General features: G+C 37.3%; 1 protein-coding gene across 9 annotated transcripts in view; it reads left to right on the plus strand.

Moving 5' to 3' along the window:
- lingo2 (leucine rich repeat and Ig domain containing 2) overlaps window positions 1-26,774 on the plus strand; it is a 383,251-nt gene that overhangs the window by 226,855 nt on the left and 129,622 nt on the right. The gene's annotated exons all lie outside the window — the stretch shown is intronic.

A 26,774-nucleotide genomic window follows, 5' to 3' on the forward strand; every position in this document is an offset into this window, starting at 1 on the left:
GACAGAAAAAAAATCCTTTATTGTTGGGTCCTGAAACTTTAAAAGTAACAGTTTGGGGACAAGTACTGTAGATGGCTTATTTTGTGGTGCTCGAACGTGACAAGGGGGTTGGGATGAAATGCCTTTGCCTAACCTTCTTTTTGCATATGAAGACTTGTTTCTCCTCTGTTCTCCTTCCTCCTGATCCGCTGTGTCAGTATGACATTTTCTCCCCAAAGGGCACATGTGAGATGAAATTACTCGGAGGTGTCAAACACGTCATCTCCACATGTTTAAATACCCAGTTTCAAATGCCAGTATCCTCTAGTGGAGCATGGCGCAGCGTTTGTTCTGGCCACTTGCGGTTCCTGTCACGTTTCTGGTTTGTGGTTCAGCGAGGAACATGCAGCAGAAATACTCCTTTAAATGAGTGCGAACATGTAGGGAAGAGACCTGTGGTGGATTTTTAATAGATAAAATAGTAAACTGTATATCAAACTAACCATGTCTCTAACATCTAACCTTACTTCCTTGTTCAGGCATAACATGATAACACTTTGAAACACAATGTACTAAAACGTCCTGTCTTGTGTTTTTGAATGTCGTATGTTGTGTTGCCATACCCCTTTGACTTTGGTTGTGTGAGTGTAAAAATAACAAATTTGGGAATTGAAACTAGACAGATGACTAAATTTGAATCTTGTGATTAACAATGAAGTAATCATTAAAACAAAGTTTGCTTTACCTAGTAACAGAAGGGTTTGCATATGAAGAACCAATCAAATTCATATCATTTTGCCATACCTCCCTATTCTATAAAAACTGTTGTATTCGAGTTAGCTGGTGGGATTCTCAATGGAATTTGTCTGAGATCCTCCGGCCTTGCTTCTTCTTGGGGGAGATTCTCTGAAAACTGCTCGAGAGATCTTCCGGCCGTGATTAAAGCATTTAAAGGACATTTGCTAAGGTCTGTTTGTCAATTATTCCTGCGCAGGAAGGAATAATTTGAACTAGAAACTAGAAAGCTAGTTAGGGAAGCAAGTTAGTTAGGTAGACTATTTATTAAGCGTCGATTGGAGACAACCCAGATAGTTAGGTTTAGGGAAAAATCTACCACAGACCGCAGTGAATAAGTTGCAATATTGTTTTCTTGTTTTTTTTCCCTCTTTTTCTTTTTTTAAATGAAAGAGCGAAAAACTCAGTACCTTGAGGCATACTAAAATTAGGCGTTTGGTTGATGTTTTCTCACATTTTTATCATCTGATCCCTTCCTGAGCCCTGTGTGCTCTCATCTGTTCCATCCTTTCATTTGTTTCCTAATGTACAGTAGTAGACTCTGAGAGCTCTCAAGCTCCTCTATCTCAGGCTCGTCAGAGGAGTGCCGGCAATTTTGCTTCCTAATTCAGCCATGCAACAATTACACACGTATCTCAAAGATGAAACGTAGTGAGAGAGACCATGACTGGAAGGAGTGTGTGTGTGTGTGTGTGTGTGTGTGTGTGTGTGTGTGTGTGTGTGTGTGTGTGTGTGTGTGTGTGTGTGTGTGTGTGTGTGTGTGTGTGTGTGTGTGTGTGTGTGTCCTTTTCTTTAGTGTCAGTGTTGATGTCAGAATGTTAAAATGCTCTATTGAATTAAATGTGATGTGTGTATTTTTTATTTTAAATGCCATAAACTGCTTAGACTAGATTTACAAGTTAGTCATCTTTTTTTCTTTTTTTTTTTTAAGACTGGTCATTTATATATTTTAATGCCAGTTACATAAAAAGTAGAGTGGTATAATCTGAATCCCTTGACTAACTGAAAAAAATATTTTTTGTCTTGTTTTCCAGTACAAATATCTAAACATTCATGAATCAATATACATTTACTTGAGGACCAAAATGACAAAAGACTTTGTTCAAAAAGTTTGACAAAAAGTCCAAATGTTTTCTGACAAATTAAATGAGTTCATGCTTAAAACAAGAAGAAATATCTGCCAGAGGGGTCAGAAAAATAATCTTGTTTTGCCTTTAAATTAAGTTTATTTTTCTGACTGCATTGGCAATTTTGTTTTAAGCATAAACTCATTTAATTTTAGTCTTTGAAAACAAGACGGCTTCTCGTGTAAATGTATCTTGATTTAAGAATGTTAAGATATTTGTACTGGAAAACAAGACAAAAATATTTAGAAGAACATAATTTTCACTGTGTAGTTGGTTAGATTAGTTCTTAAGACACAGTCTTAACATAGTGGCTGTGTTTATGCAACAAGATATAATTCAGATAGTCATGTGATATCATCAGTAATGCTGAGCTGAAGTTTAAAAACATGGTTAAAAACAATCCTGCTCACTTTCACATTTAGCAGGCTTCATCATCACCCCTGCCAATTCCGCCTCTCAATATTTCACTTTTTACACTTTTAACACATGCTGAGGCCCAAAATAACTGGCCTCATGCATTTACATGACACATTGTCTGTTTCTTTGTTGTATTTTTTTTTCCTCACAAATCATATTGCTATTTCAACCGCATGCACAGCAGTGGCTTAGGAATATTTGAGAAATATTACACCCTGTATGTTTTAATAGATGCAATATAGAGGCATGATTAAGCTATTAAAGACACATCTGCCATCCTAATTTCTTTTTAATTTGCAGAGGACTCGGCTGCATTCTGTGCTAGCTGATCTGATGGTTTAATTAAGTCATGTCCATAAGAGTGATTACAGAGTGAGAGTGGAAAGGCCCGACTGGTCCAGAAAATACTGAGTCGCTGTGTGAACTCCTTTCAGATTGACCGCCTCCACCTCCCAACGCACCTGAAAGCTACTTTTACACTCAAGACAGCGCACCACACGCCTGCAACTCCATTCAACATCGCTCCCGCAATCAGAATGCTTGTGTCAGGATAGCAGAGCACTTTTCAGTGTGGCGTGATGGCTCATATTTGTGCTGATTTTTACACTTCACAAGGTGCAGGATTTTTGAATGGTCTTTAGAAGAAATTGTCTAGGTTCCACATCACAACACCGTAAAGATTACGTTATTAAAGAGCTGATTCGCAGGCATTTGTGTGGCTCTGAAAGTGGTAAAGGGGAAGATCAGACCCCGTCTGGTTGGCTGACAGGCAGCCGCAGCTTTGGGAAACTAGCAGCTGATGGCTAGATTGAAGAACTTTGTCTTTCAGATCTGAAGAGATGTTTCTGTAGGGCAAAATAATGCAAAGAAAGGAAGCTGAAATCTCATTCAGTGTCAGGAGCTCTTTGAAAACCATGTCAACTTCACAGCACAATGAAAAAATCTCTGTCACAAAGGACAGCTCAGCACCGCTGCTACGTGTGGCCTCGCTATTAGCTACCTGATGTGAAGGTTATATGAAGGAATGATTAGTGCTGAATAGAGGTGTTACAGTTATCCCACCACTGGTTGTCTTTAAAATTCTTTAAATTAATTGTCTGGTTGTGTAGTTTCATGTTGGTTTCATGTTCTACTATGATCTTCTGACATGGTCAAATAGTAGGGGTGGGAATCTTTTGATACCTCGCGATTCGATTTAAATCGATTCTTGAGGTCACAATTTGATTAAAAATCGATTCTTATCAAATTCGTAATATTATAAAACAAATGCCATTTAAGCTGACTGCAATCATTACACATTAATGACAGTATTATTATTATTATAGTTATAATGCAAGGCAGACCATTTTATTTTATTTTTGATATTAAAAATAGAAAACAAAGAAGCAAATTACAACAAAAAAAAAAAAAAATGTTTTTCCGGTTGCTTTAACAGTTTAAGAGGTTGCTTTAGTAGTTATGGCTGAACTATCCCTTTAAGAATGAGTGCGTGGATCTAATATACTTATTAGTATCTTATTTTCTCCTAACTGTTTACGCTAGTGTAGGATATAACAGACCTGTGTTTACGTGTATACTCCACACATTGTTAATGTGCATTTTGACATAATTGTGTTTATTTGACCATGCAAGTGCAATAAGCTGTGAAAGAGAACTGAATCCTCACTTTTATACTGAAACACATTTTACATTTACATTTACATTTTAGGTTAGTTGTCATATCTCTTTAAACACAAACCTCAGTCATGATTGTAAATAATTAATTCAAGAAATTGGCTATATACACTGTTAATTTAATCAGTTTTGTTATTATTATTTTTACTGAAATAAAAATATCTTGGAGACCACCCTAAGTCTGTTAATTACTTGTTACAGGGGGTTCGTAATGCCTCATATGTGGTCCCGGATCCCAACCCATTATGTCAATGGAACGTCCCCATAAAACATGGAAACTCAACGTGTGTGTTTGTCTGTCTGTCTATGGGGCAACATTAACATAATCAAATGTCGAAGTAAATGAACTAAAACAAAAGAAGCAAATGCATTTCTATGAGAGATGTAAATTAAAGCCTTGACAAACACTGCAAAACGTAAGTTGTTATACTGTGCAATGTTGCAATGTGTGCAATGTATATATATATATATATATATATATATATATATATATATATATATATATATATACCACAGAGTATGTTACAAGAGTATGTGTGCAAGTATGAATGTTAGAAAAATACTTCTAAATCTTAATTATCAGGAAGCACAATGTTACATACACACAATCATAAGATCTACACCTGAAACCCCCTCTTTCTCAGTAAAGAAAGATGTTTTGAATGGTGCTGGACCTCCACAGTCAGTATTTTCAGCTTTCAGCACCACGGACAGCTCCCGTTGTTTGGAGGAGAGGCTCTTAGACTATATGTGCTTTGGTTTGCTGACCCGTATGCACCTTACAGAGGGGGGCATAAAAATAGCCTGACCTCTACACCTAATAAACACTGCGAACACTTAACTTGTTTTTTTTAGTGCAACTGGCAGTTGTTATCCAACTAAACTTTGACCTGGTTGCATGGTCCTGCTGCTTTCAAATGAAGTTATATTATGTCACATTCCCTACATGATGTGTGTTTGCATAGTATTTGAATAAACCTGAATGAATCTCTTTCTCTCTCTCTTATTTCCTTTAGCTCTCTCACACACTAACATTTAAAGGTTTGTAAAAATGTATTATTTTTGAAAGGAGAGTTGTTGTGCACAATAAAGCTGCATTTATTGGATTAAAATACAGTTAAAATAAATGATATTGTGAAATAGTATTACAATTTAAAATAACTGTTAAATATCTACTACATATATTTTAAAAATGTTATATTTTCTGTCATATATTAAGCATAGTGTCAGTTCTGGCAGGTCACGTTAGTCAAGCTCGCATCAGCTGACACTCAGCTGGTCCACATATATAAGTATTACCTTCAGTATTATCAGCATTTGCTATTGCTGCTCTCCCTGCTCTTATCCATGCTAGGCTGCATGGATGTGCAGGGAGTTCTTGCCCAGAACAGAGCCATACCGCCAATCTTAACTGTACTCAATTGCCAATCGTATTTGACGATAGTGGTCCTGACAGAACAAAGCTCCATTTTCAGCAGCCATTACTGCGACAAGTCTCCAGTGCCACATTATCTTTCTATTACATGATCCTTTTATTATTATTATTATTATTAATATTATTATTGAAAATGGTTGTGCTGCTTAATGAAGTGTGAAAAGTTAATCTTTAATGACCAGAAAGTTTTGAAGAACTTTCTTGGGGGAAAAAAACCCTTCTGACCCCAAACATTTTAACCGTAGTGGACCATGTATGTTGACTGTGTCAATTTAAAGGTGAAGTTAGTAATTTATCTGATATTAAAATACATTCCCAAAGTACCAGTATGTGTTCAGGAATTGTACTTTTTTTAATAAAAGAACAGATGTATGCTTTCTGCAACAGCAGTTATGTAACAGAACTGCAGGATGAATTAATCTAAGGATAAGGGTTCTTACTTGTACTATAAATGCACCAGCCCACTATGAAACAATCACCCAACAGGACAATTATTTGGCGACCTAAACTGAGGTTAGCCATTTCCATGGTTGCATGAGTCACTTACTATTTATGATAATGCATTTATTAGAATGGGTCATTTGCAAGGCAGAGACGTTGTGCCCACTGAGCTGGTTAATGTCCACATGACTCCCCACTCAGTACTAGAGACCCCTCATCCTGAGTAAATTACTATTTCACTTTTCATTTATAGCGTCTAGCACACTGTGCTACCAAGTGCCTCATTCTGCTGATGAGAACTGCATAATGGCTGCAGCTATGGGAAAAGAAAAAAATAAACAAACAAATAAAAGAAAAACTGACTGGTAGCTGATTGGGTTACGGAAGGGCCCAGGCGGTCAATGATCTCTTAAGGCAGTTCATTTGCTTGTAAGAGATAAGAACATTGCAGTCTGTCATAGAGCGCATGTGTCATAAAACATTGAGTCACCGAGAGCTGAAGTTCATGATGCTGTCGGCCTTGCTGACTGATGGGGTCACGTCACATCGTTTACCAGAGGCTGACTTTACATCTCGACATTAAACCACAATTGGCTCAGTTAATCGGTGACTTGCATATTTAATACTTTCATTTGCTAAAGGGGAATTCTGTTCGCTAATAAAGAGACATAGATAGTCCGAAATTACATATTTTACCATTTTTGAGCCCAGTAATTAGGGTGAAAAAATCCAAGAATTAAAACGATAAGGTTTTTTTGTGTTGCCAGTTGTGACTGAGTGGTTGCACCACTCAATGTTGAGATTTTCATTGTTTACATTTGCACAGTTCATTGGACCGGGTTAGCGAGGAGTAGGTATTTGTAAATGTTATAATTTGATAGATTCACCAGTGGCGCTTTCTTTTCAATTGGTCATTTGCTAAAAGTGTTTATGGGTTTTTCTGCATTCTGCTTTTAGTTTAGCCCTAAAATACAACTTATTTATTTTTAATTTTTTTATTATTATTATTATTATTATTATTATTATTATTACAGTTACCACACAATATAATCTGGCACACTTGTATTAAGCCTTGTATTCAGTCATGTTTATTCACAAACATAATATCAAATATGATGCTAAAATAATATTATTTATTTATTTATTTTCACTGTGTATGCACTCTCCTTCTTTTCTATTCCCAGTGGAATTACATTGTCATGCCAGCATCCCATTTTTTATTTTTGACAAGTGTGAATTGAACAGGTAATTGTATAGTTCTTTTTTTTTTTTTTTTTTTTTTTTGCCCTCTGCTTTTAGTGTGTCTCATTTTTCAGTGCCGCCAAGCTCTCTGTGTTTCCATTAGTAAGAACACCGTGCATTACAGACCCCATTATCACATACTAGGAAAGACAAGGCCCATGAGAACACTTCCTTTCTCTCTCGGTCTCATTCTCTCACTCTCTCCATGCATGGTCAAAGTCACATATCTATATATTTAACAGTTAAAAATTAAATGCATGCTATAAAAAACATTTTGCAGTTACACTTTGTTTTACCGTAATAGTCCACTTTAGAAAATCTACTAACTATAAGTAACTTCGCAACTACATGTCAACTAACTCTTATTAGGGCTTTTTACACTTGAAATAGTTAACCCTGGGTCATTCTAAACCCTGGGTAAACTGAATCATGGGTTATCTTGCTTCGCGTTTCCCACTGCGGAGCAGTTTTCCGTAAAAAGCGGAGCTAACCCTGCTTCTAAATTACAAGTGTGAAACGTTCCTTTACCCGGGGTTTAAAGTTGTGTTTAGAACGATGATGACCCGGGGTTAAGCGCAGTGTGAAAAGCCCTTTTGTAACACATTTTATTCTTTAGGATAAACCCTGTGAGATGCATCATCTCGTTTTCAAGGGGGTCCTTTTCCTTGAAAAGTTTGATAACAACACAACAACAACAATCACATCATTCAAAACAACAATCACACCACTACAAAATACAAACATAAAAATATCATCTAAAGCAAGTACAGCATGTTTCAAAACAAAGAAGCAAACCATTTTTAAACAAATAAAATGAAATCAAAGATTGTACATTTAAAGGTACATTATTCCAATCTGCAGTCATTATACCTACATGCTTTCTTCCCAAATACTTTCTTAACTAAAGGAGTAAGAAAAAAAATAATAATGTGAAGAATGTTTATTGATATGATGAGGAATATCAAAAACTGTTGCAAATAATAAGGGTAGTTAAAATGTACACATTTGAAGATAAACTGCAACTATTGAGTGCACAGTTTATCGTAAGCTGTAGTTGTTGCTCTAGTAAAAGGTAAAATATTAGTCTTAGATGCATTCTGATAAACTACAGAAGAGAGTTTTTGTTTTAACATTAAATGTAAAACAATTTTTAGATCGATACAATACGCCGGTTCCAAAATGAAACTTACGAAGTAAATAGTCAATGTTAGGTTTAAAAGGAAGTTCAGGTTCCTGACATGAGCCCATTTATTATATATATATATATATATAATAAGATAAGATAAGAATACTGGATAAAATAAAATAGCATTCATTAATTATTTGTAAAAAAATAAATAATTTTATACATTTTTAAATTGGCCTAATCGTTAATATGTATTATGTTTGAATCAGCAGTAACTGGTTAAAAGCTGAAGTACTTTCCTAAGTTGCTCGATTGAACTGGTGTTGCTGTGACCAGTGGGTTTAATGGCTCAGTGTCTGCTTGTGAAAAACTGTGAGCAAATGGACTCTGCTTCAGTAATGAAACCCTATTCACCCTCTGTTTTTCTTTTTCTTTTTCAGGAATGACTTGTATCTAAAACCCTCCTGCTTGATAACTCAATCCTTTGCTCTTATCTATCAGTGTGAGCTAAGATTTAGCACAGGGGTGGAGGATGTTTTTTTCCACACACACACACACACACTCTCTCTCTCTCTCTCTCTCTCTCTCTCTCTCTCTCTCTCTCTCTCTCTCTCTCTCTCTCTCTCTCTCTCTCTCTCTCTCTCTCTCTCTCTCTCCTGGTAAAGAAAATATAGACAGGTAGAGGTAAGATCACAGCAGAGATTGACTTTTAAAACAATTTCTGATGTCTGATTATAAAAGAGGTGACAAAAGTACAGCAATACTGTGAATTATTTTTCCCACTATTTCAAATAGCTATATTATATTCATTTTAAGATGTTTTTATAACAATGGATTGCTATCAATATAGAAAACATTTTTAATATTTGCGTGGAAACCATTCAACATTTTTTCCCCATATTATTTTGATGAATAGAAAGTTCAAAAGAACAACATTTATTTGAAATCGAAAACTTTTGTAACATTATAAATGTGTTAAGTTTGACTTTTGGTCAATTTAATGGTTTCACTTTATTTTGATGGTCCCTTAAACACATTCTGTTTACTCTAAATAAGTGTTGGTAGAGGATTAGTAGACTGGTAGGATTAGGGTTAGAATAAGTTGACATGTAGTTGCAAAATTACTTTTAGTCAGTCTAATGTCTGTTAAAGGACCATCTCAATAAAGTGTTAGCAGACTAAACAGTCTACTAATACTCTAAGGAGAGTTAGCTGACATGTAGTTGCAAAGTTACTTATAGTCAACAGAAAGTTCAAAAGTAACCATCAAAATAAAGTGTTACCAAATTTATTTATTTTAAAAGAAAAATCTTACTGACCCAAAACTTGTAAATGTAATGATATAAATCATCAAAATGCATTTAGGAAAAAGCCTCTTGATGCAATGTTGCTCAAGAATGTCTTGATTCAAAAGTATCCACCCCATTAATCCAAAACAGTTTTTAAGAAATATGATTTAGCTGACAGTATTTCCATAGTTTGGCCTTCACCGAACTGAGGAATGAATGCGGAAACATCCATTTAATAGGCATCTCTGCTCTGATAAGAGCACAGGTGCCATAGCTTAGCAAGAGCTACTGTCTGTTAAGTAAGATTGAGGGCAGGTGCTTTGAGCCGAGATTGCTTTCGGGAACAGGGCGTTTTGTCTACTAAACAGCTGTCTGGATTTATTCCTTTCATATTCATGCATTTTTTATTAATGGTTAGCCAGGGAACACTTGGGTACTCCCGTAAAGTATTCTGGCTTGATGAATGCATATATGGATCTGGAAAAAAATCAGAGCAATACATCCAAATAAGCCAGCAGAGTTAATGCCAGCTTATATGTCACTCAGCTGCAAAACCTCCTTCGAATTTACTATGGGAAGGAAGGAAGTCCCTTTGCAAAGGATCGGTCCTTTAATCGGTCAAAGGATAGGAAGGAAAGGTCTGGTGAAATACTTTTTATTGTTGATGAAGGTGATTTATTGAATACCCATGCCAAAACATAGTTTTACTTCACTCACATATTGTAGAATCTGCAGTACCTTAACAGACTTTAGTCACTTTTCCACCGTCGGTTCTAAGAACGGTAACAAACGTTTCGGTTATATTTTGACTTTAGCTTGTTTCAGCATGGCACGATTACAAACCATTCTTGGCCTGGAATTCTCAGCACGATTGGCTAACAGTGTTGAACTGTGCTGGTACAATGCGTGTAGTGACCTCGCCACTCAGGATTGGTCATTTGTCTGTTGTCTGGCTTTTTCTCTATTAAGTTAATAATAAAATTAGAAGAAAAAATCTGATCATCCTCCATCAGTAATGACTGACACATTTGTATTACATTTCAAAGAGCTTTATTATAAGCCCCGCAGTGAAAAATGAAACCATATCTGTACCGGCTGGGCCGGATCAGCACAGAATGGAATGGTTAACCAATGAGAACGGATTTGCCCAGCGGTGGAAAAGCGGCTTTTGTTTTACCACAGTATTCGAATGTCAAGTATAAATGACTTGTGGGTCTTACCAAATATTCCATGTTTACAGACAAAAATCATTGCTCAAAAAATTGATAATCTTAGAACTGACCTTTCGCGCTCTATCAAATAAAAAGAAAAGAGAGAGAGAGAGAGAGAGAGAGAGAGAGAGAGAGAGAGAGAAATGGAGAGCAGTAGGGAATGAGAAAAGCCTGGAGAAGTGTTGTCCATTACAGAAAGTGAATGGTGATTCACTCCCCAGAGTTTGAAGGCTGAACATCTGAGATATTACAGAGAAAGGAAAGTGTGTTGTGTTTGAAAGTTAGGTGCTAGGGAACAATAACCTGCTGCTGTAGCAATCTCAACCAAAATAACAAAACACCCCAAATAGTGAAGTAATTGGAGACTGTCTATTCATCATGGCAACAAGACATTGAGAGAAAATACCTGCTGTTGGGACCAACTCTCTGTGTCTGTACTTTGCAAAAGTGTGGCAAAACTAAGCTAGACTAGATCTTTTTACTGCCAATTTTTATATATTTTTTTGCTCAAAATAACTTTTGGGGGAAAAAAAACCTTAAAGGGATAGTTCACTTTGAAATTAAATTTTGGTATGTTTTAGCTTACCTCAAGGGCATCCAAGATGTAGGTGTCTTTGTTTCCGTAGTAGTTTTAATTTTGATATTTTTAGGTCAAACCGTTCTTGTCTGTCAGTCATATAATGCAGGTCTATGGTCACTATCTGAAAGAGCATGCACAGAGAAGTCCAAATTAAACAATTCCCCATCGTAAGTACACATTGATGGCCTAAGACACGAAACGAGCGGTTTGTGTGAGAAAACGAACAGTATTTATATCGTTTTTACCTCTTGTATACAACCACATCCAAATTCTATGAAGCCTCTATGCGGGTAAATAAGGGGAATTTATGTCGGTTGATAGGTTAAAGAAGTATAGGAAAGTGTCAGTGGTCCATTTCTGAGATAGGTGGCGGTAATGCACATATTTGTTTGCGATCTGCTGTAAAAAAAAAACAAGAAGAAGAAAGCGCCGGAAGCACGTGCGCCGGAAGCGCGTGCGCCCTCAGATCACTTGAATGTGGTTGTATACAAGAGGTAAAAACGATATAAATACTGTTCGTTTTCTCACACAAACCACTCGTTTCGTGTCTTAGGCCATCAATGTGTACTTACGATGGGGAATTTTTTTATTTGGACTTCTCTGTGCATGCTCTTTCAGATAGTGACCATAGACCTGCATTATACGACTGACAGACGAGAACGGTTTGACCTAAAAATATCAAAATTGAAACTACTGTGGAAACAAAGACACCTACATCTTGGATGCCCTTGAGGTAAGCTAAAACATACCAAAATTTAATTTCAAAGTGAACTATCCCTTTAACATAACAATGATTATCAATGTTAATGAAGTTAAAGTTCACTGAAAAATATGAATTGTCATCTTTTACTTACCATCATCAGTATCGAACATACAGTAGAAAAATAAAAGAAATTATATTTATATTTTATTTTATTCTTAAAATTATATTTTAAGAAATTTCTCAGTGTGTTATATGTCCGTACAATGGGGGTTATTAGGCATTTTCGGACAGGGATGTTGTTTCAGGATCAACAAAATATGTTGGTTTCTTTCTTTAGAGTTTTGATTCTTTGTATGTATATGGCTCAGTGTGTAGCACTGTCGCCTCATAGCAAGAAGAGGCGACAGTGTGGGTTTCCTCCGGATGCTCCGGTTTCCTCCACAGTCCAAAGACATGCAGGTTAGGTGGATTGGATATGCAAATTGATGTTGTGTGTGAATGTGAATGTGTCCCAGCACTCTCAGTGCTAGGTTGTGTCAGGAAGGGCATCCGACGTAAAACCTGTGCCAAATCATGTGTGTGTGAAGCGGACCCTGCAAATGAGCGGGAATAAAGTTAAGAAAGATATAGATAGATATATAGTGAGTCTTACTATGTAAAACAAAAAAATCCAGGACAGCCCAATGAAATAATCAGACAAGTTCCTTTCTACAGCTTGTTTGTGTTTGAAGTCCGTTGCTCTTTTTTTGTTGGAGCACCAGACTTTTCCTTGCAGATTTGTCTATTTATTTGTTGTCATACACAATTTACAACCGGCCTGCTTTTGTTTGTATGCGTGTTAGTCCACGGGCTTGCTTGGATGGCGTGTATGTGCTCGGCTGCCTGTATTAATTTTTGGCTGGATTAGCTGGCTATTCCCTGCTTCCAGTGGAATACTGAGTGGAGCGTCTCAAGACCAGTGGCACACTCGGAGACATGGCTGTTAAATGACATCTGTTGTGAATTTTTTTTTTTTTTTTTTTCTTTCTGCTGTACAGACCTCCCATTCGATCTCTGATATTTCCTCTTTGTGGTCCGTTAGACTTCTCACTGTGCCATATTGTGGTTAGATAGCCTCTGTTGTGCTGACAAAAATATTTGTTCTCTCTCGCTCTCTCTCTTTATCAATCCCGCCACTGCCTTTTTAGCACCCCACTGGTTTGTGAAAGGTCAGCTTTCTACCGCTTGACAAATCTGGATCTTAATGAAAACAACCCACAATATAACACGGTTTTAAACAGATAATGTCATTTATTTTTAAATGTTAAATACTTTCTGCATTAAGGCTGCTAAACCCGCTGTCTCACTGTGAGCTAAAATAAAGAAACAGAGAGAGACTTCATCATGGACTTCATTGTCTAAGTTTTCAGGCAGCTCTAGCTAGATGCACAGAGGTATAAATGTCAATGATTTCCATGTAAACACCACTGCAGGGCCCTCAGGGGCCTTCATGTCTTTCTTCTCCTGTCACATTCTCTTTTCTCATTTCTTCTTCTCTCATAAATTGGTTGTGCAGAAACCGGGTATTCTAAGCGCAGTTGCTATTACAGATCTTTTAATCCAGTGCTCTGTCCTGCCCTGTTGGGGGGTGGAGAAAAGCTAAGTGATGTCCATCCATCACATTGAGAAACGGTAGAGGTCACAGCAAGCCGTTCACCATTTCTCATATTTTACTGCTGCCACAGCTTGCACTTTTGCAAGAACATTTCTATCTATAAAATGCCAATCAAATGGATGTATGTATTTGCTGTTTGACAGCTTGTTATCAGGGTGGCTCTGACAGGGACAGGAAAGAAAGGAGGATAAATATTTCCTTTTTTTTTTTTTTTTTATGATGCACCTAGCTATGTCTATCACCTAGCCATGCAGTCTGCATTTACAAAACATTTGTGGAAAAAAGGGTCATTCTGAAGAGCTCAGTGAATTAAAGCATGGTACTGTAATTGTATGCCACCTTTGCAATAAATTAGTTTGTCAAAGTTCATCTCTGCATGATATTCCATGGTCAACTGTAAGTGGTATTATTGGAAAGAGGAAGTGTTTAGGAACAGCAGCGACTCAGCCACAAAGTGGTCAGAAGACCATGTAAAATCATAGAGCGGGGTCATTGAGTGCTTGGTTTATAAAAGTGGCTTTTCTGTTTGGCAGTCTGATGGGCTAGTCTGGGTTTGGCAGTTGCTTTGTGCCAACTATAAAGTTTGGTGGAGGAAGGTAATGGTATGGGACTGTTTTTCAGGGGTTGGGCAAGACCTCTTAATTCCAGTGAAGGGGAATCTTAATCTTTCAGCATCCAGAGATATTTTGGACAATGCTCTGCTTACAACTTTGTGGGAACAGTTTGGGGATTTTTATTTTATATTATTTTTTAAAGATTTTTTCTGCTGCTTTGTTGATTGACATTTTGAACACAGCTGTTAGAAAATCCTTATTATTTATCACAGATACTCTTCCATCAACAGCAGATGGTGTGACAGGCGTCTGTGTATGTTTACATTAAGATTAAGAACGGAGCCTTCTGTGAATACCTTAAGATTACTTTGTATTATTACAGTTAAATGCCTTGATGACACATATTTCAATGAAAATGTCAGACTTCGATGTCAGAGTAATGCATCAGGTGCTTGTAAACAGAAATGTGATATAAACACCAGGGCAGGGCACCTATGTTGTGTACAGGGAATCCTCGCATGATTTCTTGAGCCACACTGGTAATATTAACTGGTCATTTCCAAGCTACTTCATATGTATAGTAAAGATGTGTAGTAGTGTGTAGAAATAAGCCAAATATCTTACTGTAAAACACAACATTTATGTATTTATTCATTCATTCATTCATTCTAATTATCCTTTTTATTTATGCAGAAATTTTAGTTAAAATATATTGAGGTAGAGCTACACAAATGGCATAATTATGTAGTCCAAGATGAGGACACAATCCCATGTTTCTGGACTAACATTTTTTTATGTACTAATCTGTATTCAAATATTTCTACTTTTATACGTACAGGAAAATGCACTCATTTGCAGTCTTGTACGTTCATAATGTAATTGAAAAGGGCCTGTGAGATCTCCCTGCCTATGGACCTTCAAACAGATGGTCTCTGCTGTAGTTGTATCTGACACAGAGTTAAAACAGCAGATGAATCAGCTCAAGCAGACACTGTCATGCTGGAGCCTGGAGCAACACGGCTCTGAACGGACCACAGTTTGTACCATAGGCTGAGAGTATGTAGAGTGTGAGTAAAGAAATAAATTGGGGTGTGGAGAGACAGAAAGAAACAGAAAGAGAGAGAAAAAGTTTAACGATCACCTGGACAAATGGCAAGTTGCTAAAAGACAAGTAATCGCTCCTTCCTAAGGATCAACCAGATTGGTAATATATTTATATATTGCAGTAATTTTATTATGATTGTTTTGTCATTTAAATCATAATAGAGCACAATAGACAAAGTGCTGGGGATCCCTAGACCATTTCTCTAAGATTTAATGCATCATCCATTCTACACGTTAAAATGTTATGTTAACATTCATGTACAGTATCTAGGTCAGAGCCTCAATGTTTTCTGCTTTTTAACAGATGATCATGTGGATTTCATAACTCTAGGCGTTCTCTAAACTGCCATGTTACAACCGAAAATCACAATAGCTCAAAAAAAAGAGAGAGCCATTTTTCATCTTTATAATGTATCATTTATCAGCAAGCGAAGGAATTTGTGTATCAGCTAGAATCTACAACACAACAGGGATACATGTTGTGATGTGTCTATTAATCACTTGATGCTTATGATGAATGGCCTGTTGTAAATTCAGGTATGGATATTTAAAAGCACACGTGTCATCACATCAGTCAACTACTAAGATGAATCTTTACAAGCAAACAATTTACAGTCCATTTTCCCATCAGAGAAACAGAGGGTGTCATGATTGCATTTAATCAGTGCAGGGAAATAGTCAGTGACTATTGCAAAACCACCGATTTTGTGTGCAGTTAGTTAGTTTTTTTTGTTTTTTTAAATAAATAAATAAATCTATCAATCAATCCATCCATCTACCCCCCATCCCTCATCTAGTGGTATTTTCTTGAATGAGCTGCAGTGTTCATGCGAACAGCACTTTGAACTTGAAAATGACATCGATCTGGTCTCCCCACGTAAATCCAAGAGTTTTAACTCTGAAAATGTCATGCAGATGTTAGCATTAAATACAGGAAAAAGTGTGATGAATAACCTTTTTGTTTTATTTTGCAAAAGTACACATTGTCTAGACAATGATTTACTGATTGGCCAATCTGCTGCTAATTTATCATTTCTATGTCCTGGAGATTTTTACATCTTTTTCATCTGGCCACCCCCTTAAAATTTCCCTTTTTTATGGATGTGCAAAAAGTTGAATAATTTATTGATCCAAATAGGTAGTAAAGTAAAATTACTCGGTTTGTTTTTACGTCAGAATAAAGAACAGCAAAAGGGCTATCAAAGTCCAATGTGACTGACTTAGCTTGTCATCCAGGGCTGTGTTTCCCAAAAGCACTGTAAGCCATTGCCACCAATGGTCTCTACAATCAACTCAGCTCAGAAACGCAGTCCAGACTGATCAAATCCCTCTCAAACTTTTTGAGATTACTTTTAAGAGACTTACTTTACTTACTTACTTTACCTCCAGTCTCAAGAGGAGGAAGGGTCAATTGTCTTCACAGCCTTGACAACAACAACAGCTTTAATAACTACAGGATTTTTATATAGTGCATCTGTTACATAACCCTTATAAGTCATAAACAATTCATCAGCGCTGATGGGACTTCTCTGGAATTCCCCTCTAGGGCATGAAGCGATGGCTGAGATCCTGCCGTAATGAACCCCCCAAACCCCAGCACTCCCAGTTAAGCTGTGCTTTTGTCTGCACTGGTTACACAGGCATTCATTATCATGTTGGAGCCGATGCGACATCCAATGTGCACCACTGCAAGCGCCCCTCACAATGCCTTCTGATTGCAGTGATTCACTCTCCAAATTAGTGACATTTCTCTTAATGTGTGCCTTGCTTCCAGCAACAAAAGCCCGTTTCACATTCCCGTCCTCATGACACTTTATGTAAAATGACTGCGCCTACGCAAGCATAGCAACTGAGCATTCTGATCATCATAGTCAACCCGGTTGACAAAAAAAGCAAAAATAAATGGAGAGCGTGACAGAAGGGCAGTAAATGAGATGAGAGGAACAAAAAATAGGCAACAGATCCACGTGATGCAACACACAAATTCTAATGAATATGAAATGGAACCAAGTCAAATTTATGTGCTGGCTAAATCTGTTTGATATGCTTCATAGACTGGGGATGTATGCAGGTTCTGATACAGATAGGCTGAACCGTGAGAAGCTGCATGGAGAAACGAAAACGCTTCAGTAAGCTGCTTGACACCTCTCATTATCCACATGGCACACATGCCGGGAAGGGGATCCGGGGCACCTTACATCTTAGTGTGAGAGTCGGTCCTTTCTGCTATGATTCCCTCTCCAGCTAGGAACACAGTAAATGAAAGGAGTCATGCAAGAAAATCAATTCCTTTCAATAAAGCATTTGTTTAAACTCATTCAAATCTGCACTGAAGCAATATTAGTACACGCCACTGATTTAGGGAATTCATCCCAAGCTGTTTTAAGTAGAGAGCATTTCATTTTCAGAAGGTTACATAGTTGCGTATATTCAGAGAAGCGTGTAGCACTTCAAAGGATTTTTGCAAAACCTCTAATTTTGAGTGCAATTTATTGTTACTTATATACAGTATGTGTACATTTATGTATTTTGTTATATGCACTAAAGTTCAAAAGTTTGCATTCAGTAACTTTTTAATTTTGCTGCTCTTAGGAATGTGCAGACAACTGCAGAAAGGATTCATGTGAATCCCCCATTCATCTCCCACGCATAAACCTGTCTCTCTGCAGCTCTCTACTTTCTAGTATTCCTGCTTCCCTTCACTGCTTGGTCCTGCTGTGCTAATGCTCTGCCGAAACAACCAGTTTTACAGGCCCCAACAGAATTTCATCCTCCTTGCAAGATCTGCAAGACTGGATGCTGCCTTTGTTTTCCAAGCTGGAGCTGTCTGCTTGTTCTTAATGGCAAGTCCAACATGAAGTTGTTTTTTCCACAAAGTTCTGATCTCTGATTTAGGCATTACCCAATGATGTGTGTCAAAGTTGCAGATTAATCAGATGCCGTTCTAACATGTAAATGTGCCAGTCTACTCCGCATGGGGCTGAAAATCACAGCCCACTGGACGTCAGTCTGTCATATTTACGAGTGTTACTTTTTGGGTAACCTTCACTTACCCTTTGCTGAGGTGGGAAATATTACAAAGAAAATAGATTGAGAGCACAGTCTGGCAGTGCCCACTGTCTGGCTTATTATAAAATTGGACAGGCTCAAATAAGATGACTGTGACAAAGGCATTGGGACTGCCAAGAGACTGTCTGGCAGGCACGAGTAGATGTACGTTTCTGGACCGCGTGACGAGAGTCTCTCCCTGGGAAAACGTAATCCGAAGGTCCCCTGAGTTTCTGCTGGAGGTGAAAATGTCTCAAAACACCCAATTACATTTGCTACAGCCACCGGAATCACTATCTCAGGTCAGATACTAGATGGACAAATGCAGGTATCAGTTTAATTTCATTAACATTCATTCAGTATAATATAATATTCTTGTTAGTATTACATAGCTGATAATTCCTCTGAAATGTTTCTAATGTGTTTTCTGAATAATATGCGTATCATGCAATTAAACTGAATTTTGACACTGAATAATATAAATATCAGACCATTACAGACTTTAAGACTGTATAGAGTTTGAGTTTAAGATTAATGGTCCCAAAAGCAATTAAGCACATCTAGCGCTGTTTATGTAGCCTAATTATTTACAGCATCGGAGACAAAAGCTACCGTGCAGAAACAATCCATCAGTGCACTAGAGTGATCGAGAGAATAGAGAGAGAGTGATGAGTTTTGACATTGAACAGTATCAATGCACCACATTTAACTTCTGAACACTCTGTGCCAATTTTACTGAGCAATTTGCCTGGATTTCCAGTGCGCTAATGTGATACAATCTGCCCACAAATGAGTGTAGTGTTTACTGCGCTGGCAGAAAAATTCAAGTGCAGATTTTTGTGCATAATGTACAGGGAAAATGCCAGAAAACATCTCTGTCCATCAAGTTAATGCTAATGTAGTGTCACTGCTAAGTGCCATGTCCCAACTTCTATAAAAACGACTTGGTATGGCAGGTGTTGATGTTGAAGCACTATGCAGTAAAGCACCATAAAGACAGTGATCCTGATGTAAATGGTAATGAGAAGAAGAAGAAACTATAAACATGTTGTGAGTAACATAAATGTAGCTCTTTTTTTGATACATTTTAAGATAGCATACATTTTAGATAACGTACTATACTATTTTTGTTTCGACAGAATACGGTAGAAATTGTAAGAATTGTATGCTATTCGGATATAGTGTAAACAGTGTAGTCTAGCTTATATCCATTACCATTCTAAAGTAAACGCATTTGATTGAAAGTCTCCATCTTCTTACTATCTTACGTCATCTTTCACAGACGGCTTTCTGATGCACACAAGTGTGTGTGTGTGTGTGTGTGTGTGTGTGTGTGTGTGTGTGTGTGTGTGTGTGTGTGTGTGTGTGTGTGTGTGTGTGTGTGTGTGTACTTGGACAAATCCTGAAGAAAACTGTTAAACACCAAAGACATTACTTATAACATTTAATTCTTCTTTACTTTCTTTTAGTTTTCCAATTTTTCGGTTTTACTACAGAGTATCCTGTTATACTATACACTTTGTGCCGATTTTAAATTTCCAGAGGCTGCCCGAATCAATGTGCACTCCTTAATATGCTTTGTACCCACTTGAGAATATGTAGCCTAGTGTTCCGTCTCCTCAGCTGCACCCTAGCTTCACCTTACACACCTCCTCAACCTTCTTTATTTCTGAGGACAACACACAGAGTAAGTGCAAGCATCAGTAAACATTGTGTTTTCAAGAAAGCATTATATAGAACACCGTGGAAGTGAATCCTATTTACAGAAAGGCTGGATAGATAGATAGATAGATAGATAGATAGATAGATAGATAGATAGATAGATAGATAGATAGATAGATAGATAGATAGATAGATAGATAGATAGATAGATATGTTTTTTCTAGATATTGTTGCTATTTGTGGCTAAGATGAATTCATTCTTGAATGTTCTAGTGTCCTTGCTTTAGGCTGGTGTACAATGGTTCAGAGAAGGAGGCAAACAAGCAGAAAGCAAGGCAGTTGTGTGCTTTATTTAAACAACAGCATAATGGGGTCATCATCCAAGGTTCTCTAGGCCTTGTCTGATCTGTGTTCTTAATTACTGTCCTTCTATTCGTTATTTATTTGTTGGACCGGACCTACTTAGCCTCTGTGCACTCCCGCAGAAAGTGATTTAGGCCGCTAAGAAAAGATGAAGATTTACACTCTTTTTTATGCAGCTTCACATATGCACTTTTTTTGAAACCGAAAAAAAAAGGATTTCCAGCTGGATCTTTGGTCTAGTATTACTTCCAACTATTAATCCTTAATATTACTCTCAAATGTTTTTCTTCAAAACATGTTCATTTAAATCTGTCTGTCCTTGATGTTGTTGTCTATTCAGCCTCAAAGTGATGAAATTTGTCATGTAACACACATCAGCCACACTTCATTGGGCAAATGCAGTTTTACTGGAAGACCTTGAGTGATGTCTCTTTGTTATGCCTCCTCTAGACCTTATTCAGAGCAGTGTGACAGGTATGAAAGCGAGGTTGGGAGAGATAGACTTACTAAAAAGCTCCTAGATCCCTTATAATTTTCCACAGCTCATATTGTCTTTTTTTTTTTTTTTTTTTTTTTTTTTTTTCTACTTACATTTCTCAGAAAGATATTTTTGAACAACCCAAAAACAGCAGAACAGCAGAACGACAGCAGAACAACCCAAAAACACATTGAATAACCATTCAACCCACGGAGGAGATGTACAGTATGCCTATCCCTCGGCATTGAAAGCCTCGCTTTCAATGCCGTTGAAAATCAAAGGTCTATTGGAACACTTTCATGGTCAAACTTTCTGAGTGTTGCCATGGCAATGCAGACAGTGGCTTGACTGATCATCACAGCAGACAGGAGGTTTTCTTTAATGTGACTGATTAAAAAAAAAAAATCAAATGAATGAAAGAAAGTGGAATAGTATTACTGATTGTATAGAATTACTATTACTACTACTGTACTTCAAAAAGTATATTTTATATTTAGAAATGAACTACACTCGCCTAAAGGATTATTAGGAACACCTGTTCAATTTCTCATTAATGCAATTATCTAATCAACCAATCACATGGCAGTTGCTTCAATGCATTTAGGGATGTGGTCCTGGTCAAGACAATCTCCTGAACTCCAAACTGAATGTCAGAATGGGAAAGAAAGGTGATTTAAGCAATTTTGAGCATGGCATGGTTGTTGGTGCCAGACGGGCTGGTCTGAGTATTTCACAGTCTGCTCAGTTACTGGGATTTTCACGCACAACCATTTCTAGGGTTTACAAAGAATGGTGTGAAAAGGGAAAAACATCCAGTATGCGGCAGTCCTGTGGGCGAAAATGCCTTGTTGATGCTAGAGGTCAGAGGAGAATGGGCCGACTGATTCAAGCTGATAGAAGAGCAACTTTGACTGAAATAAACACTCGTTACAACCGAGGCCACAACACGTTACAACTGAAGCCACAACACGCACAACCTTGAGGCGGATGGGCTACAACAGCAGAAGACCCCACCGGGTACCACTCATCTCCACTACAAATAGGAAAAAGAGGCTACAATTTGCACGAGCTCACCAAAATTGGACAGTTGAAGAAAAATGTTGCCTGGTCTGATGAGTCTCGATTTCTGTTGAGACATTCAGATGGTAGAGTCAGAATTTGGCGTAAACAGAATGAGAGCATGGATCCATCATGCCTTGTTACCACTGTGCAGGCTGGTGGTGGTGGTGTAATGGTGTGGGGGATGTTTTCTTGGCACACTTTAGGCCCCTTAGTGCCAATTGGGCATCGTTTAAATGCCACGGCCTACCTGAGCATTGTTTCTGACCATGTCCATCCCTTTATGACCACCATGTACCCATCCTCTGATGGCTACTTCCAGCAGGATAATGCACCATGTCACAAAGCTCGAATCATTTCAAATTGGTTTCTTGAACATGACAATGAGTTCACTGTACTAAAATGGCCCCCACAGTCACCAGATCTCAACCCAATAGAGCATCTTTGGGATGTGGTGGAACGGGAGCTTCGTGCCCTGGATGTGCATCCCACAAATCTCCATCAACTGCAAGATGCTATCCTATCAATATGGGCCAACCTTTCTAAAGAATGCTTTCAGCACCTTGTTGAATCAATGCCACGTAGAATTAAGGAAGTTCTGAAGGCGAAAGGGGGTCAAACACAGTATTAGTATGGTGTTCCTAATAATCCTTTAGGTGAGTGTATATATACCTTAATATACCACTCTCTGGAATAATCTCCCGACCCAAATTAAAATGGCTTCCACTTTATCTGAGTTTAAAGCTGCTCTCAAAACTCATCTGTTTGTCTCGGCTTTTAACATGTAATTTTATCCTGTTTTATTGTTTCTAAGTGATTATTGATTGTTTCTTTCTTGTGTATCTATATTGTAATTATTGTACAGCACTTTGGTCGGCCGGCGGCCGTTAGTAAATGTGCTTTAGAAATAAATGGAACTTGAACTTAATATTTCTTGTCTTAATCTTTTATGCAGAGCTCCCTCTTGTACTTTGTAGATACACCAAGTTATACTTGTAATCTTGTTTGAACTAATTCAAAGTTTGTGCTCAAGCTGAGAATAAGCCCGTTAAAATCATTGTGGACATTTTACATGACACAAACACTCTTCTTTGTATCTGAATCAAAAAAAGAACAAGCCACAAGCTTATATTTGTGTATGCATGGGAGAAATATGCCACTCATCAAACAGAATAATGAAGCAGCCCTGGAAAAATTGGGGTCATATGCAATGGGCTTTAATTTCGAAAATAAGAAAGTATAAACAGCTGTGTGACTGGTATATTATGAAAACCTAAAATGGGATGAATGTGTTTGAATGTGTGTCTGGGAGGGGGATGTCTATATCATTAATTTCTATGTGATTACTTAGGTAATGTGAAAGTAATTGCAGCAGCTGCTCTTTGGGAGATCTAGAAATGTCATTCACTGCTTTGAGGAAAAATGTTTTAGTGACTCACTGTGTGCGTGACGGTGCCACAGCAAAAACAGCAAATGAGATAAAAATCCTCCATTTGTTCTCTATTTGTTTGCAATTGAGGCACTTGATTTTGTCATTCTGACCATTTTTTTTTTATTTTACTTTATTTCAGCTAAGTTGCCTATGTAGAGCATTCCAAATCAGTCATTTATGAGATTCCAGAATGGTTAGGATGTGAGGCAATTCACTAGGTTTTGGAACAGAACTAGAGTAATCCGTTCAATAAAAAAAGAGAGCTAGTAATACAAATTTGGACTTCAGGCTAAAAGAAATATATAAGTTTTTTTTCACAAGGCAAATTTCAAAATGGATGAATGCAACTGCCAAACTGATGTCTAAGAGGTGGATTAATCCAATTCCAAGGCTGGGATGGATCAGATGAATAAGTGCCCATGGAGGTGGAGGAAAAATGTGATACGGGTGAGTACATGAACTTGATATTCTGCCAGAAAGGGAAGAAAATGCTCAATTCCCCCAAATTGTGATGAAAAACGTATATGATGAGAAATTTTTAGAAAGATGACTGAGAAAGATGATCAAAAATTCTGTAAAAGCATTAATATTGTGAAATATTCCTGTGATGGCAAAGCTGAATTTTGGTAATCAAGTCTTAATATCAATGTTTAAAACAGTTGTACTTTTTAATATTTTAGTGGAAACCATAATACATTTTTTCAAGGATTCATAGATGAACAGAAAGTTAAGAGGCACAGTATTTATTTGAAACAGAAACATAAATATCTTTAAATGTCATTTTTCCAATGCATCCTTGCTGAATAAAAGTATAATTTAAACTTTTTTTTTTTTTTTTTACAAATAAACAACACTAGCCCCAACTTTTAAATGGTAGTGTATATACAATATAAGTCTACATTAGACTAGAGTATATTATTAAGTATGTATCCCTACAATCAGGCATGTACCATCTGTGAATGCTATTAAAAACAAAACTTCTTGTTTCTCTCTAACGCCTATGGGCTGCTCAGTATGTTTTGGAACAGAGTGTCTGTCTCTGTGCCTCTATGGTAGTGTTAGCAGCCTCGTGGTTAAATATATCTCTGGATTGTCAGACACTGACCAAGGCTGTTGCTAAGCTTATTGATTCATTAAGTAGCTTGAGGCAAGCCTGAGTAACAGCTCCTTAAAGAAAATGCGGACGATCAGTGCTTAGCGGTGCTTTGTTAACCCGTGTTAAACAAGCTTAACTCTAAGGCCCATCACTCTGTTTGGATCTTAGAAAGGAACAGCCTGCTCCTTTCACTGTTTCTCTGTGTTAAGAGAAAAGACGGAAAAGGCAGGCCGAAGCCCTTAACGCACACGCATGCACGCACACTTCCTCAACTCTCTTCAAAGCAGCTCCAATTAGAATAGAAGGTTATAGGCCACCATCTATTTGTGGTAATTGCATATTTGCATAGCTGATGAGAGGATATTTCAAAAGGTGAAGCTCTCTTATAAAGCTGTAAATGATGAAGTAGCAAACAGGCCTCTCAATCATTACAAATTATTGGGAGGAAATGGAGGTTATTTCCCTACAACAATCTCAATCACATGTGTAGTGATGAAACCAGCCGTAGTTAAGTGTAATGAGTGAGTGTCCAAAGGGCAGTGAGTCATCATTTCCATATGTAATTATATAGAGCATAAAACCAAAAATAAAAACATCTTATGTGTACTAACACACTTATATAAGTCTTTGCATGTGGAAGCGCTTCTTTGCTAATCGGGTTGCATGTGTTCATGTGTGCTGATAGGATTCCTAGATGCCCTGGGTCTGCTAAATGAAATTAAAACATTTGCCATGTTTATCATATTTAAATGGAAGGTATCCAGATGTTAAATCACAGATGTGCTAACATTTACTCAGCCACATGGGGTTTTGCCTGACAGACCTGCGTGTTAAATGTGAGTGAGTTTGTCATTCTTACAGCTGCACAAACTAATAAGCTAAGCTATGTAATTGACAATTTATATGACCTCCATATGTGCATTTATTTATTTATTATTTATCTAAAGCAAGGGCTAGTAATGGCTTTTTTGTATGTTAGCTTTAGTACTGTTAGTAAAATGGGCAGGAGCATTTTGTGGAAAAGTCCATACAGTATCATGTAACTCCAAATATATTAAGTCGGATGAATAAGAGATTCAGGCAGGTGCAAGGCAGTGAATATTCATCACATAGCTTTTAAGCCTGAAATAGGTCTCAATGTCATTTGGACATGGTCCTTATGTGACTATCGCTGAGGTATTAACTGGGTTGAATGTGGCATTAATAAACATATTGTCATACTTAGTTTTTTCACTCCACATATACACTTTTCAAAATAATATTTTAATTTTATAACATTAACATGACAAAAAAAAAAAAAAAAGTAAACAACTAGTATTTCCAAGATGACTAGCAGCAGCAGTATCGTTTAATCAACTAGTCGAGTAGCTTCGCACATTCCTAGTTGGGAATCATTAGGAGTTAGATTGATTGTACAATTTGATTTCACTTAACGATTCTGGTTCGTCAATGATTCCATTAGCATCAGTACTTTATTTAATTAAACTTTATTTAAACCTTTATTTTGTGGATTCATTGGGGGAAAAAAAATAGTAAATTGTTTACAGATATGTTTCTGTATTTTAGTTTTATGTCTTGTTTACATCGGTTGTAACAAGGAACTTAACATTAAAATAGTTTAGTTTAGATTAAAGAAAAAACGGAACTGGTGCTCGATTCCCAAACCTATTGTTAACATAGTGATCTGTGGTTTTCTTGCAGGACCGTTGGCTTTATAAGCAAAATAGATGTAGTGACTCTTGTTTTCTACCATCTGTAGGAGAAATCACAGGTCCTACCCAGACCACGGCACAAATCAGTCAAACATCCAGTCCTGTCAAGCTTCGATAAAGCCAACTCTCATCAAGTGTGAAACCCTCAATTGAGAGCTTATCTCAAACCACAAGTGCACTGCACTTCTGAGGTTCACATTTTTTTAACAGCATTGCAGAACGAAAAAGTGTGATATATTCAAGGAAGTGCAGCGAGGATAACATCCTATCAACTAAACGAGCAATCTTAACAACTTTCACAAATGCTACACCTCTCAAGGACACTCTCATTAGGAAGAAATTAAGCCACGCACAGCCTATTAACATGGAAGCAATCAGTCTGGATTGATGAGCAGCCAAACATGTATATTAAAGAATCTGTCACCAACCTGCCATCTGGTGGGGGAAGGGACAACCACTAAAGCACTAACTTGCCTTTATTTATAGTGCTTTGACATACCACCCTATTTTTATTTATGAAGACTCAGCCACAGTAACAAATTCCATGGTTGAAGGTGCCAAATGACTCAGCAGCTCTACAGTTTTTGAGGGTT

The sequence above is a fragment of the Squalius cephalus genome (assembly GCF_949319135.1).
Source record: "Squalius cephalus genome assembly, chromosome: 14".
NCBI lineage: Eukaryota > Metazoa > Chordata > Actinopteri > Cypriniformes > Leuciscidae > Squalius > Squalius cephalus.